The sequence below is a fragment of the Hirundo rustica genome, chromosome 4, assembly GCF_015227805.2.
Source record: "Hirundo rustica isolate bHirRus1 chromosome 4, bHirRus1.pri.v3, whole genome shotgun sequence".
Classification (NCBI taxonomy): domain Eukaryota; kingdom Metazoa; phylum Chordata; class Aves; order Passeriformes; family Hirundinidae; genus Hirundo; species Hirundo rustica.
The window spans coordinates 43,295,647-43,312,204 of record NC_053453.1 but is presented as its reverse complement, the minus strand read 5'-3'; the positions used below and the strand labels follow the sequence as shown (position 1 = coordinate 43,312,204).

At 34.6% G+C, this 16,558-nt stretch overlaps 1 protein-coding gene across 6 annotated transcripts in view; it reads left to right on the top strand.

The window, feature by feature from the left end:
- The window catches only part of MGAT4C (MGAT4 family member C), a 411,241-nt gene that overhangs the window by 242,788 nt on the left and 151,895 nt on the right, over positions 1-16,558 (top strand). For 2 of the 6 annotated variants that reach the window (XM_040063367.2, XM_040063365.2), the window contains exon 1: positions 11,474-11,699. The exons of 3 other annotated variants lie outside the window; for them this stretch is intronic. The gene's annotated coding sequence lies outside the window, so the exon portion shown is untranslated. Of the gene's footprint in view, positions 1-11,473; positions 11,700-16,558 lie in introns of those variants that run through there. One more of the 6 variants, XM_058420302.1, reaches the window with a different exon arrangement.

The window sequence follows — 16,558 nt, the reverse complement described above, 5'->3', positions numbered from 1 at the left end:
TGATTCTCTGTGATTATCTATTCAGAAACCATCTAGGTAATGTAGTCTAAAAGTGATTTTTATGAAAAATGTGATTTTAAAAATGCAAACTTCAATCACAGCTTAGGGATCACATGGCAACAGAAATAATGACTGACAAAAGCAGAGGTTGACCAAAGGTCTGAAATGATACCTTGGAGTTCTGAAATATGAAGTAAGTAAACATTTCAACCGACTCACAAAACAGAACTTACCTTCAGTTTTTGGTGAACCCACAAAGGACATTTTATTTCAGCTGTTGAGTTCAGTCCATGTTAATAATTTCAAGCCAATTGACTGCATGAAGGGGGAAAAATCTCAAACATCCATCTTGTCAATAATACTGATAAATATTGTGAAGATTAATCTCTTTTTTTTTTTTTTTAATGAGAGATATCATTTATATCAACTTTGAAAGTTTGTAAAAGTCAGATGGTTTTGATTGGTATATGTTAGGGTGTGGTGGAGTGTTTTTTTGGTTTTTTATTTGTTTGTTTGTTTTTTGTTTTTGTTTTTCTTTCCCAGGATGTTTCTTTTGGGCCATACATATCTAACTGTAGCAGACAAATTGACAGGGTGAACTCTAATGACAAGTCTCATTTGTATGCACAGTGATAATAGACAGTCTATTTAAAGGCTGCTGTCGGACTTAGAAAATTCACAGACTTTGTTCCTACCTTTTGCCACAGGGATGAATTACAGCCACATTGCAAATTTGATTGTGTACAGAGAGCATGTGGGAGGAAAGCTATGTAATAGAGGCTCAGTGTGCACCTTACTGAGACAAAACAGTAACAAAATGACAAAAATACAAATAAAACATAAAATTGGTGAAAACTGAAAAAACACATATGGGACGGGAAGGGGACACAGAAGTGAAAGAAACTCTGTATTAAAGCAATAGATTAATTGTTTAAAATAATATTTCTTGGTATGTTATTGTTTTAGACCTTTTGTGGAAATGAAAAAATGATAGCAAGGAAATTACAATAAAGAATTCTCTCATCTAAATAAAAATTAAGATACACTGATTAATGGAAACTTTATTGAAGGAAAAAAATTGGGTTCATCAATTCAATACACAGAAAGCAAAAATAGATATGAAGATTAATTTTAAGTCAAAGAAATGTAGCAAAGGCCATGCCAATTATTAATTGCAGAAAAGAAAAGCTAAAATAGGATTCAAACTTTATTAAGCAGATCCAAAGCAGATGAAGTGAGTCATTAACTTCAATAAGAAAACTCAGAATAGATTATATTTATATAATTTTTCAAATTAGAATAAGGCAGAAAATAATCAAAAAAGGGATTAATTAACTGAGTCTAAAGCAAGGTTATATCATAAGGTATACTTTAGAATTCATTTTGGGAATGTTTTTAGATTAAAACAAGATTAATGTGGAAAACACGAGGTTTTTGGTTTAGCAGTGATAAGGGGGGAAAACCTCTGCCATGAAGTCAACACTGTCAAACAGTGTCTGTTTTGATATAATTTTAAGCAACTCCTCAGTCATGTAGTTCAATTAGGAAGAAAATGTGTCACTGTGACAGTTATCATGTCCTGAAAAAGCAGAAGATTCACTGACCCAGCAATATATATAGAGGACTGTAAAAAGTCTTTATGTCTAAGAAAGATACGCTTTAGAGAATGCATTGGATTTGCATGGCCAGGTTTGCACGGCAGCACAGGGGACCTGCAGCGGTGACTTCTCTAAGAAGCTGCCAGAAGCTTCCTCTGTGTCATGCACAGCCGTCCTCAGTATCTCCAAGATGGACCTGCTCTTTGCCAAGGCTGGGACAATCAGCAATGATGGGAATGACTCTGTGATTACACATTTAGGAATGAAAACAAAAGTCATTTCTCAGATGTAATTGTGGCCAGAGAAAAGTTTGGTGAGAACACATGAGAGGACCAGCTCTGCAGACACCAAGGTCAGTGGAGAAAGAGGGGAAAGAGCTGCTCCAGATGCTGGAGCTGAGATTCCCCTGCAGTTGGTGCGGCAGGCCATGGTGAAGCAGCTGTGCCCCTGCTGTCCATGAAGGTCAGTATGGGGCAAAGATCCACCTGCAGCCCATGAAGGACACACACATCAGAGCAGGCAAGTGCATGAATGGAGGCTCTGAAACCCAGGCTGGAACAGGCTTCTGTCAGGGATGTAGGGATATGCACAGGGCAGACATGTGGAGAGAGGAGCCCATGCGGGAGCAGGTTTCCTGGTAGGACTTGTGACCCCATGGGTAATAAACACATTGCAGCAGTTTGTGAAAAACTGTTTCCCTTGGAATGGGCTTACACTGGGGAAGTTCATGGAGAGCTGTCTCCCACGGGAGGGATCCCACACTGGAGCAGGGGAAGGTCTCCTCTGCCTGAGCAGTGGCAGAAACAACCTGTGATTAACTGACCATAACACCAATTCCTTGTCTCTCCATGCTGCTGGGGAAGGAGGTAGAGCCCAAGAAGGAGGAATGACTTGCAGAAAGGTGTTTTTAAGATTTATTTTACTTCTCATTATCCTGCTCTGATTTTACAGAATGATAAATGCATTCAATATCCCCAAGTTGTCTGTTTTGCCCATGGCAGCGACTGGTGAATAATCTCTCACTATGCTTACCTTGACCCAAAAACCATTTGCTATCTTTTTTTCTCTATTGTGCATTTGTGGAGGGGAGTGATAGAATGGCTTTGTTGTGTTCCTGGCATCCACCCAGGGTCAATTTACTAGAAACAAACAAACAAACAATCTAATTCCTGAAGTTAATTGCAAGTAAGCAAAGACAAGAGAATTAATATAGAAGTAGAGGATTATATAATTTCATGAAAGTGCTACAAATTTGCAAATGCAATGAGATGTTGTTCTAACGGGTGCTAGTGTATACAAATAATTCCTTGATGTGGCTTCCAGAAATAAGCAACAAGAGAAAAAACTTAGAGCAAAGGTCTAGCATAGGATGCAACTCCTACATTTTCATGTCTGTATTTCTCAGATTTTTCTTTTGACAACATTGAATTTCAGTTTTATGGAAAATGAATCAACAAACACTCCGCTCTAGATAATGTCTACTTCAGAAAAAAAAAAAAAAGTTTCAGAAAATTAAATCTATTAAAATCTCAGCCTCACAATTGAAAAGCAAACATTTTATGGAGTAGTCACACCTCAGAGAGCACATGTACTCTTACAATCCTGCTGTTGAAAATAACCATATACTCTTGCTTTTCCTTCCTAGATGTATTTTAGGTAATATTGAGACAATAAAACATTGATTACCATTCTTCCTGTGCTTAATTTACAAATGCAAGATCTATGTGCAATTTATGTTCACACTCCACAGAATTGCAATAACTGGGAGTATTTTACCTCACAGTTTAGCTTTTTAAGTAGACATCAAAAGGGAAAACAAATAAAACACTTTTTTTGCAAAGCTGGTTTTGGGTAAATTGCTGTTTAGTTGCCTGGCCTTAAGACCTTGGATGAGGAGGATGCAGGTCTCCTGTAACTCAAGTCCTTACCTGTCACTTTTCAGAAAGGAAAGTTCAACTACATAACACGTTGATGCTTCAGATACCCTTGGCCATCTCAAAAAATATTAAACATTATTTAGAACAATTCTTGTATTTAGGCAACTATATTGGTCCAAAGATACTTAGTTTAAAGCAAATGGAACTTATTTCTAGGCTTCAGTGTTTGCATTGATTGACTCTGTCTTGCTTATAAAGTGAGATAAGATACCTAACCCACATGTAGATACATAAACTTGTGAAGATAAGATACCTAACCCACATGTAGATACATAAACTTGTGAGTGTTCATTTAAAACTGAATCCCATATACAGCAGAGATTTACCATTTTAAATCATGCAGACAGATTTAAACCAAGGAAGATTTAATCTAGCAGGCTAATTGAAAATTCCCCCCAAAATTCAACTATTTTGTGCAGAATGGTTTGAGCCGCTTTAATTACTGAAACTGTTCTAAAACCTAAGATGTTATCATTTTAATAGACTGGGCTTAATAAAGTAGTGGTTAGTATTATACCTTGTATATTCTTTTCAATCTACGGGAAACTTCATGTGTGCTTTACTGAATAATAATTCAAATTGCATCTCAGTGTTGTAACATTCAAAACATCTGTGATGGCAGATAATTATGATTTTGTCATAAAGTCATAGAATCATTGAATGTTTGGGATTGGGACTTCAAAGATCACCTAGCATGGGCAGGGACACCTTTCAACGGATCACATTAACAAACTGTCCAAGCTGACTTTGAATACTTCTAACGACTGGGCATCCACAGCATCTCAGCACTGTGCTTCAGTGTCTCACCACACTCATAATAAAGAATTTATTTCTTTTATGCAATCTAAGTCTGCCGTATTTTAGTTTAAAATTATTTTTCCTCTCCTATCACTACCACTGTCCCTTAGAATTAGTTTTATTGAGCAGTATTGAATACTTGTATTAATAGTATTTTTTTCTTATTTTCTTTTACTACCTCCAGAAACTCTACTTTAAAATATGCCTAAATGCATTTTATGATGTGCCTCATACACCATATATAACTTGTATATTAATATGAGTATAACAGCAATTAACTGTAATTTTTAAACTCATCTCTACAGTCACCAGCAGAGATCTCTTACAGCAAGCTGTCTTTTCCACTTCTGTTTCTCAAACCAGTGTCAGGGTGAAGACAATGTCTTCAAGACTAAACCACTTCATATGTCATCATCCTGAAGGTCTTCGTCTTGTACTTAGTATTCCCTTAGCAATCAACACTGAAGATGATACTTGCTTAGTATCCTCCTTAAAAATGTTTTTCCTGTATTTTCAGTATGCTTATTTTAATAATGTAATGACTATATTAGATATTGCTATACATGTTTTTGGAAGTAAACTCTTTTGTGTATAAATAACAAAAACGTAGTTATTTGTGAGTTCAAATTTATGTTAACATTTAACACATCAGGAAGGTTTTTTGGTCAGTCAGCACAGCACTGCACCTCAAACAGCCACCTCTGCCCTTTTAGTGTTAAATGGTTTTGTACACTGTCATCCTAGATGCAGAAAAAAACTCTTCATTTCATACTGGCTCAAAATCTGCTAAAACGCCAAACACTGACATATTTATTCTGAATTATTTCCTCTCTGATAAGCTTTCAACTGAACAGCTGAAAAAGTTGTTGTGTGAGGATGAAACTCAGGAACAAGTTGAATCCCAGTGTGAAGGAGGAAGGGTTGTACAGCTAGTACATTATTATATCATGTGATGCATTTATGACATAGTTTATGTCTTTTGTAGATGGTTATTAATATCCAATACCTTTAGTACACCTTGCAAATTGGCATTTGGCATGCCCAACACTGGAACACTTAAAGAGATGGATCATATTTTGTAGTGATCATGAGAGGTGTTCTCAAAGACCGGTATTTCAGACTTGGATCTAGAAAAATTGCCTTTGTCTGCTGATTTAAATGTCAACAAAGTTCCCCTTGTTACAGTAGTGTCTGAAAATTCTGCTTCAAAATGGTCAACTCTCTTGCGGGTCAAGATGTTGAAATGAACGTTAGTATTCAGACCACAATTTTCAGGAAGTTTTACTCATTCTTTTACCCCTGTGACCCTTACTTTGGGTAAACTACATTACACAGCAATCACTGCTTTCAGCAGTGCTTTTGATCTTTCTGTTTGGGGTTACCCTCACAGATAATGATAGCAAAATAGAAATTTAAATGAAAAAATTTCATTTAAATGGAAGTTTGTATTTTATACAAACTGGGAAGTTTGTATTTTATAATTCAGGTTATATTCTTATTCCTGTGTGTGAAGTCATTATGAGTTTTTTCTCTAATGTTTCTCCTTACCAAATAGTATTTCAATTTTGAAACTTTAAATGCCTTATCTAGGCATCAATAATGAAGTAATTAATTATCAAAATACAATAGACTAATATTTTCAAGATTTCCAAAGCAATTATGGAAACTAGGTGTTAAATGGATGGTTTGCAAAATTGTCCTATCTTATGTAGAAAGTTTATGCAACTATGTTCATACCAGTTTTGTTCTTAGAATTTTTTCCCTGAGATCTAATAAATCTAAGATATAAAAATCCTTCAGAATTTTTTATGAATGCTATCCAGCTCTGATATCAGATTTGTAAAAAGTTTCTCTGAAAGTTCCAGTTAGAGAAAAATTGTAGTCATTTAATAAGGAGCTGCTTGTGACCACCCTGTGACCAGCTGAAGTGTTGCAGTGATGTGATCATCAGAAAAGTAGAAAATATTTTCATATTTCAGTAGCTTTTTTCTGGTTTTTTTTTCTATTCAATGTAAAAATTCAATATTCACATTCATATTTTCTTATTGAGAAAACTGTAAATTCTTGGTCCAGGTAGCTTTATTACATCATTCTAATCCATATAAAATTGCTTGGATTTTGTTTTTTTTTATTCAAGTGTATTAAAATAGACCCTTACATAGCAGACCCAAAGTAAAAGCCGGCATGCTGATGCAGAACATCGCCCCCACATACACATGGAAAGAAAAGAGAAAGTCTTTTCTCTTGGCACTTTGCACAGTTTAGTTTATAGAATGAGCATGTAACTTTGTGACATAAATGTATTTTGACATTCTCTGATGAAAGACCAGCACTTCAGTTCTGACAATACTCTGATGAGTAGTGTGCTGTTAGAGTTGGCTATATGAACCACTCACTCTGGGATTGCAATTTGTACTGAATCATCAGCTCTGATATAACTGAATTCAGGCTTGTATCAAGCATTGGGCAGCCTGCCTTACCTTCACAGAAGTCTAAACTATCTCCAATTGCCTTTATCCTTCTATCAGATCACCTTTTCTCCTTAGACCCTTTCAATCTACCCTTCCGCTGCGCACCTCAATCCAGGCAATGCTGATGTGATCTAGATTGCCAAACATGATCTTGTCCTCTGGAATTTCACATCTCAGACTTGTGTTTTTTCGATTGTGTAAAATGCTGAGAGAGCAGGTATGTGACTCTAAACCATGAATCTTGGCCTAGCTGTCTTGTTAACAAGTTACTGCCCATTAGCTGATACGTGACAACCATTCATACATGTACTGCTGCCCCACACTCCTTAAAAGGAGTTCATCTCTTTTTCATTAAGATGCAAGTTACATCAATCAATTCTGCACTTACTACAGTCTGTAAGCTCCTGTGCACTGATTTATAATGACATGCGCAAAGCGTCTTGGTCAATGATAAATTTTACAAAACTCAGAATTCCTTAGTCCTCTCTGAGGGATCAGTGATTCCACTCCAGAAGTGCCATCAAAGACTGCATGCAGACCAGCAGCTAGGCCAAATAATTTCCTTTGAAATGGCTATGCCGTGGGCATATTGTTACATTATGCATTGTTTACATAAAGCTCCATTTTAATTTACTGGGTTTCATTGGTGAAGAAAATGCTTTCACTTCCACTCTTGCTAATCATTTCTGCTGTGAGTGAACCCCTTGAGAAGAGATAGACCCTGTTATTTATGTTTTTCTGTATTTTATTAATTTCACAAGGCACAAATGGTTATTAAATTGTCTGTGATTGGTCCATACATATAAATATCTCTGCATTTTTAAACTTAGAAATAAAGATATCTCTTAGATTTTAGTGACATAAATGAGCATTCCTGATGAGTTTAGGTGTAAAGCAAAATAAAATAAATCATTACCTAGAGAAGAAATCTATTGACCTAAGTTTCCTTTAGGCAAATAAGCATTTCCTTTTCTATCAGAAAAACCTTTACTCTTTAAATTGAATCTGTTAAAGGTTATGCTGGGTTTGATGGTCTAGAAATTAAAGTATGAAAAACATATGGATCCTAATGGAGATTTGTTCAAAACTCTAAGCCTAAAGATTTTGCTTTTAAATATTCTTCTTAATTTGACAAATTTTACCTCAATATTGAGGTTAATTAATGTATATCTATTGTTCTTGCTTGGGGATGTTTTTTAATTCCTATGGAGAAAAAAAATCATCTCTGCTATAAAATGGGAAAAAAAAAAAAAAAAAATCACCATGGTATGATTTTCAAGTTGAACATTGCTAAAAGGAGTGACCATGCAAACAGAGCTGCCATCTTGTGAATAAAAGTCTCCTAAGAGCTGGTAGCTCCTGTTGCCTAAATGCAGGAGGAAAAAATGTTTATAATAATCCTCAGGTCTACCTGACTTGGCATTCATCTCATATACAGGATTATGAGAGCTGTATTTTGAGCTTACACAATCAACCTCTCAAAACTCATCACCTGACTGAGTTCTAACTTCCCCAAAAATCTTTAAACCTAGCCCTTCCAATATTAATAATGTTTTGGTTAATCAACACTGAAGAACCAATGTGTTTTTTATTTAGTGTTTGGGGCAGAACTATGTTTTGTATTATAAATAATTGGTTTAACCATTAAATTGATGTGAAAGAAATAATTGTCAAGCAATTCAATGCAATAATGATTTCAGCCCATGGGAAATATATACTAATAAACCTGAGTTTCACTTTGCTCAAGGACTAAAATATCCCCTTTAGTTAGATTCTTCAGCATTATTCATACATCAATTAATATTAGGTTATAGAAAGAAAAACAGATAATTACTGAAAATCAATAGTCACTTCTTTCATTTTCTTGTTCTTTCCTTCTTTTTCCATGTGATTTGAACTTGAAATGAAAAAATGCCAAGAAATATCACTCCCAACAGCATCTTTATTGTGTGTGCCAAGTATGTGAGCTGACAAGCCAGTCTTTTCAGATATGGAACTCATGACAAAATGGTAGGAGCTTATGAATACTGTGCTCCTAGATTTCACACACAGTCATGCTTTGAGCTCTTGTTTATTTCATTGAAGAGATTTTTCTTTTAGAGAAAGGGCCTTACAGCTTGGGTGTTTGTTTGGTTGGTTGGTTGGTTGTGTGTGTGTGTGTGTGTTTCCTGAAGTGACTTGCTACTATTGCATATTTAAAGGGTGTAATTTAAATCCTATCATTTAAATTATTTTCATTATTTGTATTTTGAACTGGTTATAACCCATGTGGGACAGCATGTAGAAGTGTGAAAAATGCTGTGTGTCTTGATTAGAATCATAGAACTGCTCTGTTATCTACAACTGTTACTTTGTTGTGCCTGGATCTCCAAATTCTTCCATGGCTTTAAAAGTACTGGTGATAGATAATTTTTGAAACAAGGAAAAATTTATAATTTATCAGTATTTACTGATAATTTATCAGTAAATTCATAAATAGTTCAATTTCAAGGCATTAAGTAATGATATATTTCTGCAGAAAAACATTTTTTTGTAAAGAAAATGTCAAATTTTACAAGTCATTTACTAAAAAGTATTCTGCACTATTATTCCAAATTAGCATTGATACTACACTTTCTAAGCAAATTTTCTAAGTTACTGCTTAGTTCATAAAGTGTAGGTTCTCTATTTTCACTGGAGAATAACAAACTTTATGAAAGCTGAGAACTTTGTAAAATATGGCACTCTACCATTAAAGAGGATCTAGCAGGTAATCTGTAGAGTGATACACTCTTTAAAGGTATAAAGTGTACTCAACACAAGAATAAAAAATGCATAGAATTTTAATTCATCATTTTAAGATTCACAAGATATTTGAAAGGTGTTTTTCATGCTGAATCAACCAGTGCAATGAAACTTTGGCAACAATGCATCAGATTGGTCTAGACTACATTTTTATCAAATATTCAGGAGAATATAACTTTTACATATGATACATCTAAGCATACTTTATCTCATCAATAGTTCTTTTCCTTATGACTCATGATACTATGTCATACCTTTATCATTAATCATACAAAAGCAAAGTTGACATTACTGTTGTCCAAATTAGTCTTTTCTGATCTGAAATTCAGTTTTGTCACTTAGCATAGTATTGAATATTTTTTTATAACTATTTACATCTAAACTACCATGTTTTCTGAGCAGAAATAAGTGAACAAAGGCTTTCATTTTGGCCTAAAGAACATTTTGACTAATAGATTAGCCTTCAGTTCCCCACAAAACCCTGGTGTTTAGTAAGTCCCCAGAATTAAATCTCCAGAGTCTCTAAAACTTTGTGAAAGAACCATAAGAAAATGACAGAGCTCTTTATCAAATTTATTCTAGAAGTCTTACCTTACTTATCTTTTAGATTAAGTTAAACTGTGTTTGATTATATTTCATTTCTCCTGAGGATTTTTTTTTTTTTTTTGGCTTGGTTCTTTGGTCTTTTTTTTCCCCTCCAGAGAATAAACTAAGCAACTTTTTTTTTTTTTTTTTTTTTTTTTTTTTTTTTTTTTTTTTTTAGGATAGCAGACCATAAATAAACTTGTGTGTAATATTAGTTACAGTAAATACATTTGGGATCAGGTTCCTATCCATTTAAAGAAAGTATTAGTTTCCCAAGACTGGGGGAAAAAAAAAAAAAAAAAAAAAAAAAAAAAAAAAAAAAAAAAAAAGTTGACATAGAATAAATATACAAATAGAACATGTGATGGATCAGATTTTTTTTTCATTTTTCTACAGAGTAATGGGATTTTTTTGCTGCTTCAAGGTGAGAGATCAGAATATTCATTTATGGAAAAATTAATTATTTAAGCATTGATTTGAACTAATTTTAAAGTTCTTATGACTTATGATATTGTCTGTAGCATAGCTAAATAATTAGTGGCACTATTTAGGACATCATACCTTTGGCAATGTGTTTCATGCCTGATTCACTAAAGAATATCTGGGCTGCTACTTAGCATTCAAAGAATAACTCTGCATGTACATTTGTGCATCTCTATACTTTTTCTGTTAGTTTTAAATACTGAAAAAGACACAAGAATCAACCTAACATTGCAATAGTGCAATATTCTTGAATTTATAACCTTTTTCCAGCATGTGCTTTTATTAATCTCATGCCTTAAGAGGACACAATGCAAAACCATTAAAAAGATGAGTTTTCCAGGTGCTGCATGCATTAACCTTTCCTTTAATACCTTTTCTGTACAATATTTTGACGATTACTGTCATTTAGCAAACAGATGATGAAAATGCAGATACCTTGGGGTCTTGTTTAATAATTTAGGCACATTAGTTTTCAGAATTTATTTAATTGCAGTATTCAATAGCTAAGCCACAACAAGCACACCTGGTCCCCAAAGCAGGAGCTTCTTGTACAATCTTATTTCCTAAAAATGAAAGAAGAAAGAAAGAAAAGAAAGAAAAGAAAGAAAAGAAAGAAAAGAAAGAAAAGAAAGAAAAGAAAGAAAAGAAAGAAAAGAAAGAAAAGAAAGAAAAGAAAGAAAAGAAAGAAAAGAAAGAAAAGAAAGGGAAAAATGGAAAAGCCCCCTACCTGTCTGTATGTATGCCATGACTAGAGAGACACCTTTCAGTGGGCGGCCGGCAGTTTAGGGTTAAGGGCCGGTGCAGGTGAGGGAAGCCAATGAGCGCCCGCTCTGGGCCGTGCCTGACATCATCCCGCCGGAGAGCGCCCAGCCCGGCCGGGGCAGCGCCCGCCGCCGCCCAGCCCCGCCGTGATGGATGTTTACAGTTCTTCCGTGAAAGCCAATTATCTCGCTTTTGTGTGAGGCCCAGGGATCGTCCAGGCTGCCTGCTCGCACACGGAGCTGTTGGATCCAGAGATGAAGCAATTGTTTTCCCCGTGTCTGGTAAGAGTCTGGTCTGGTGCGCCTTCTCCGTCAGAATAAAGGTGGTGCGCCTAACCTGGGATGGGAATTGCTTTCATAGTTCAGAGGCTTATATGCCTATAATATGTAAAAAGCAGATTTTTACTGGCAAAAAAGAGATCCTGTAGGCAGGAAATGGTTTTAAAGGAAAAAGTGTGTGTCTGGCAAACTCTACTTTGATTGCAAAGAAATAGCCTGCATGCTTTGCTGCTCTTCAGGTGAACTAAAGAGTTATTCAGCTGACAAGAACATGGCACAGATCTGTAATTTAATTCTTGTATTTTCCTTTCTTTTCCTTCAACACCTGTGTTTTTCCTTTGAAATCTAGCTCTTGCTGATAAACAAAGAAACGGGGAGATTTAAGAAGAGGGAATTTAATGCTGTTTAAACCTGCTGGTTTAAAAATGTTCTGGAATACTTTTGCAGATATCAATAAAAATCTGTGAAGAATATTACCATGATTTTAACGTTTCCACTTCTGGAATTAGTTATAGTTACTTTGTTCTGCTAATTTCTGTAATCTAAAGTGCTAAGAAACTGAGTCAAAGATAAAAGTGTTCAATATACAACATGCTGGTAACAAAACACCCAATAGAGTTTTTGTTTATATGTTTTTCTTATTTATGCTTTGTAGCTCATCTTAAAAAAATCTCATTCTGTAGCTACATAAGTGTATATATACAAGTGTTTATATCTTTTGCGTTGTTGGCAGGTTTGTGGCTTGCACAGGAGAGAGGAGGGAGAGGGGAAGGATTCTGTCAGTTTAACTTCCTAGTTTTGCAACAGAATAAGTACATTTTAAAGCATCTGAACTAATGTGGATTTAAGAGATTAGAAGTGACACTGACATTGACAAATCAGATTCAATAAAGAATTTAAATGACTGAGGGAGTTCAGGAGCTATTGTATGAAGAATCCAATAACCAGTTTAACTAGTCAAGTAGTGAACCTAATAAGAAATAATAAATAGCAGATTCCCATTAATTTAAAAGCTTGAGGACCTTTACCTTATAGTTATTAGAATTCACTAGGTCACTTAAGAACTCTCTATCTTTATTTCATTAATCCATGATTCTACAATTCAAAGTTTACAGTAATGGCATATGTAGTGAGTATTATAAGTGTTTGCGAAATTGAGATATATTGTTATTTGATTTAGCTATGACTATCTCTGCTCTAGTCACTGTCAGAAGAATAATAGTTATTTTCATTTCAAACACCACTTAAGATAGTAGGGCTTCTCAGCTGTATTACACTTCTGTGCTCTTTGCTAGTTCAGTTCTGTCTGTGCTGTTCATGGTACTTCCATTGTTAATTCATTTCTGAATAATAATGTGATAAACAATCCCAGGCTTTTATTAAATGACATATCTATAATATGGATGGCGTTAGAAGAACATATTTTTGTTAAGGTGAAGCCTTTATTATTCTTTCTCATCTTTTTATTAGCAAATTTTGCTAGGTGAGATGACCATGGCCTTTTTGGGAGAGGAGTATTTAACATTTTACTCCTCTACCCTTCTTGCTTAGATCATTATTAAACTTGAATTTATCTTATGCTAGTCTTGCAGTTATGCTTTTAATACTTTTTAATTTAAAGAAAAAACATTCTTACCTCTCCCTCGGTTAAATATATATCCATTGCATAGGTCCATGTCATTTGTCAGTGCATTGTTGCTAGGCTTCATATCAAATCTCACAGTATTTCTGTTCCTACTTAGCTTAGCAAAATTTAAATATGAACAAATTATCTCTTATTTCTGATAAAATAAAGTGGGATGCATATAACATAGATGTAAGGCTGGTTTGTTGCATGATCACAATGTTCTGATTCAAAGACTATTTTCAATACGTGTGTCCTTTTATGTACCAATGAGCATTGTTTTATTAGATAGCAATCATGGAACAAAGCAAGCCAAGGAAACTTAATGATATGATAATCTAAAATGATAGCAATCAGCTTCTTATAGGAAATGAGACTTTCTTCTTTAGTTTATCCTTTCAAAAGAGAAATAATTTCTGGTACACCATTTTATGGGGGGAAAATTGAGTTTTTTTCTTATTTTCAATCAGAAACTAAAGTTATCAGAAAAAAAATGTAGAAAACCTTTTTTTTTTTAATAAAAAGTGTGATTTTTTTTCCCCCTTAAAAAAATAGATGCAATTGTGATAATACTAGCTGGAGGACTGCCTAGCAGATTGACCATTGCTTTGGAAAAGGATCCCTCTAGTCTTCTACTTAGTTTTATTCTGTAAGGTTCATATTTCATCAATGGCCCGTTGTATTAAAGGAATAATTAGCATGAGGTTTCTTGATTGTATGCATAGGCCATTTTGTTTATCTCTGTGAACGAGTCAACCTGAATGATATCAGGCCCTTACAATGAAGTTTTGAGTCATTCCTCCTACACAAGATACTCTCTTCTCTTATCAGGTAATTTGGAGAAAAGTGACAAAAAGAGTTTTGGGGGGGGGGTTGTTTTTTTTTTTTTTTTTTTGCAAAAATTCAATGCATTTAGTATTTCTTAGAAATAATAAATGTGTCAGGTAAGCAGAAATATGATAATAATATCAATTTCTCAAAAAGTATCCGTACCTTTAGTAGCAAAAATGCAAATTGAAAAGAATCCCTCTTCCTCTATAACTGGCAAAGGAAAATTAGCCCTAAAAAATACAAACTCAAGTAGAATTGCAATAGCACATTATTTTTATATCCATTTTCAATAAGTACAGGAGACAGAGGAGTTATTTCACTCCAAGCTTTGGTCCATGGGTTAGATTTTTGGTCTAAGACAGATTACAAGGACACTCCTATAGGATCTTCCAAATTATAAAAAGAGTCTTAAAACCTTGTGTTGCAACCATCCTCTTTGTTTATCATTGAGGTCCTTTATGTGTAAGTGTGCCAAATGAGACCTGAAAGTCTATTTTGTTCCCTTAGATTTTTATCCTTATACCACCCAAAGTTTAAAAAAAAAAAAAAAATTCTTTTCATCTATGTAGTGATGAGAAGATTTTTTTTTTCTTTTTAATTTTTCTCTTACTAAATTCAAAGGCAACAGAGATTATAGAGAGTATTTCTAAAGCAGGAGAAGTGAGATGCAGATCGATCTGTCCCTCCAAGTTGTTGTTTTCCTTTGGAAAGAATCCAGATGTACAGATGTGGAGGACGGACCTTGGATATCCCCCAATAAGTCACCTGTCTGGATCATGAAAGGATTAGTAACGTAGATGACACATTTGTCACACAGTACAGACACAACTTTTTTCTTTTGTTTTGAATCTTAAGTCCAGTGGATGCCCTGATACCTAATAAAAATTGCGCTGAAAGATGATTATAGTCAAGATTTTAAAGTAATTTTGCAACTTTAGTCTAGACCTTTTGCCTACATATAGCATGGTGCTTTCTTGTTTCCATAATTTGTGTATTTCCATACAACTATGACATTGTGAATGCGTTGAGTCAATCCTACATGGTTTAGTGATAACTATTATGGCTAACTTTATCCAGGATGTTTCCTCTTCTAATCTGTGGAGAGAAAGAGGCAACTCCAAAAAAGAATCCATCTCATTATTAAGGTATTTGTTTGAGATAGATACACTGAATCACACTCTGGAGGGGAAATTCCACTCCATATAGACAACCTACTCAAATATTTTCAATTATGTGTCAAATTTCCTGACTTTTCAATATTGTCTAATTAAGATCTCTTAGATTTGAGTAGCATTCAATCCCACAAGTAACATAAATAATAAATGAAAAAATAATTATACTCATTATTTGTGGCACATAGGAGTCACAGTTACTGGTTTCTGCAATAGTTGGGCTTTGGATTTTATCTCTGCAATGGCAGGGGTGTTGACTAGGGCACTTGGTGCAAGTCTTTGAGGTTCCATAGGTATTTGCTGGCAGTCTTGTCCACTGGTATTTGCAAGAAATGTAAAGGTTTGGGAAATGCAGATCTATGGCTAGCAAGAGGGGGAAGCATGCTCCATCTCTTACATTCATTCAAGCATTTCCTCCCATGCTTAAAAATTATGATTCCTCTCCTTGATCATTTGTTTACCTGCTGTCAGAATCCCAGGAGACTCTAAGCTCTTTCTCACATGCATTGCGCCTTTTCAAAGTATTATAACTTGGTTATTTCTTTTTCCCTTCCTAAAGCACACAGCACACAATTTTTTTTCTGCTGAAGGTCTTCAATTCCCTGCACTAACATCAGGGACTCCTCAGACATTCACAGTATTGAGCATGGACAAAGCAATGTGACTTTTCTAGCCTTATTCTTTGACAACAACATCAGGTGCTGCCTAGAATCTATAATTTCAGAACAAATGGTCACAAGTTTATCTTTTCAATTGTCAGTCCATTCGTTTTGCTTCAGTCTCTAAGCAGGGGTTCTTAAGAGTCTTCTGAACAGTGTAACAGTTTATCCTGCCCTGATGCAAAAAACCACCAGCCTAATGTATTTAATAAATCCTTCATTGGGCCCATGATTTTGGTTGAAACATTTTGTTGCAGTGTAAATATACAGGCATGTAAAATAATTAGATTTCAATCAAACTTGTGTCATCCCTTTTAATTCCAGACATGTAGCTGGGAATTACTGGATACAACTTTGAATTTTTTCTTAACTACCACAATCAATCTCTTAATAAACTTGACTTTCTTAGAATGTTAACTAACTGAGAACTAAAAAATTATAATGCATAAACAGAAGGTGAAGAGTACTTTCAATAAAGAAAACAATGTAAAAAAACTTCTCTCTTTCTATTCCGTATAAATTTAACACTTTAACAAAATAATGTAGTACAAATTTCAGATTCAAAAGAGTGTTTCC